The sequence below is a fragment of the Pteropus alecto genome, unplaced genomic scaffold (assembly GCF_000325575.1).
Source record: "Pteropus alecto unplaced genomic scaffold, ASM32557v1 scaffold89, whole genome shotgun sequence".
NCBI classification, from domain to species: Eukaryota; Metazoa; Chordata; class Mammalia; order Chiroptera; family Pteropodidae; genus Pteropus; species Pteropus alecto.
The window spans coordinates 723,015-725,046 of record NW_006443130.1 but is presented as its reverse complement, the minus strand read 5'-3'; positions in this window follow the sequence as shown (position 1 = coordinate 725,046).

Sequence of the window (2,032 nt, the reverse complement as noted above, 5' to 3'; positions counted from 1 at the left end):
CATTTAACATGAAACATGCCATTATAAATACACCATACTTCTTCCTCCTCCTTGAGGAGGAAGAAGACAAACAGAATGTGTAAGGGTTCAGATGTTTGCAAGGCACAGATCTGTAGCATTACGTCACTCGGCAGACTCGTCTGAGTGCGAACGGGCATGTTTTATGCATGCCGGAGGCAGAGTCCTGTATTCCCACTACAGAAGATGACATTATAAAGTTGTTGATCAGACAGGACGCAGACAAAAGCATGGTGGGAAAAAAGTGTGCGGTAGAATCGCGTCAGCATGTTAATTAATAAAAAAATTAATTGGCTAATAAAATATTCTGCTCTCTGAAATCCTTGTGATATTTTTCAGCTTTTTCAAATGTATTTTTGGCGATTTCTTTCCTCCTTCTGAGTAAGTATTAAGTTCGAATCCAGATCTCGCGCGTGTGACGCGTTTTTGGAGAGGGCCTGCGAGACCGTGGCGCCTCGCGTCGAATCCGGATCCGCGCCCGAGCAGAGCCGCGCTCCCCACGCCGGGGTCTGGGGCCGGCCGGGGCTACGTCTGACGCCGTGGCGGCGGGCGAGGCAAAGGCAGGGGTAGGATAAGACGACAGTCCTTGCACCTGATAGTTTTAATATAATTGAGAACATAAGACTGACAGAAAAAAAAAAAAAAGGAAAAGATGGACTCGAGAATTGCCAGGCGGAAAAGCCCGGCTAGGTGTGTGTGGCTGCCTCGGCTCTCGACCTGCACCTGCCAGCTCCCTCTCTCCCCCCATCTCTCTCCCTCTCCCCCCATTTTTTACAGGACAAGAATAGTTTAATTGAAGCATAGGGATTAATGGGACATTTAAACTCATATAATCTAGTTGTTTTCAAAGCTTCCTCACGTTCTTCCTTCCACTTCTCCATCCTCTCTCTCTCTCTCTCTCTCTCTCTCTCTCCACCCCCATCTCTACCTCTATATCTTCATCTCTAGCTCAGGCTCTACCACGAGTATGAATATCATATCATCACCGCACGTTGACAGGTCCACAGGGTGGAGGGTGGTCTGTCTACCCACCAGCCGGCCGGCCCATCCTCCACCTCTTTTCTAGAAACTTTTTCTCTTCTTGCTCTACACGACCTCACTGAGAGGCAGATCGTCTGACCCTGCCCACTCTCACCCCCTGTCCGGTGGCCCAGGGGCGGGAACTCGGCCCTACCTGGGACAATGAGCTCCTTTCCTAGAACTTTGGCACTGGGACTAGGAGCCCGCAGACTCCTCATGGGCCTCATGCAGAGCCCGCGGGGACACGTTCTTCATGTGGTCGGGCTGTTTGGGGGTGAGGGGGACACAGCGGAGGGGCGTGGGGGCACTTCTGAGAGCATCTCGTCCCTCGTCCCCATGATCTTTTTTGACTGAGCTGTTTACCGATCACCAGAACATTTCCGTGTCCCCCGAAAGAAAGCTCGCACCCATCAGTGCCCCATGCCCGCACCCAGGCCCTGCAGCCCCAGCCCCGCCAGCCCCCTTCCTGTCCCCATGGATGTGCCCACTCTGCACACGTCCTGAGCAGTGCAGCCTTCCGTGCGGCTTCTCCCACCCAGCAAAGCGCGCACCAGCCCCGCGTGCCGCGTGGACACGGCCTTCCTCGCTCCCCCGCTCAGCCCGCCACGTTGTAAGGCCTGGAGACACCTTCCCCTCCGGTTCCTGGTGGCACCTACACATCCGTCGCATCCCGTGTGTGTCCCCTGCTTCCGTCCACAGGGCCAGCCTGGGTCCTCCATCTGTCCCCACCAGCACAGGGGCCCGGCCAGTGACGGTTTCTGACACAGGGCCGAAGCGGGGACAGCAGGAGGGGACGGGCGCCACCCACGGCGGCAGAGACAGAGCTGGCCGGGGCGTGGGGCGGGTCCCCCGCCCTGGAGCACGGCGGCTGGTCCGGAGCGGGGTAGTCAGTCTGGGAAGGGGCGAGGACTGTGGAGAAGGATGGGGCCTGCTGAGGATGGGGCCGGCGTCTGAAGAGTCACCCTCCCCACGTCCGTCCGTCCAGGGGGCATTC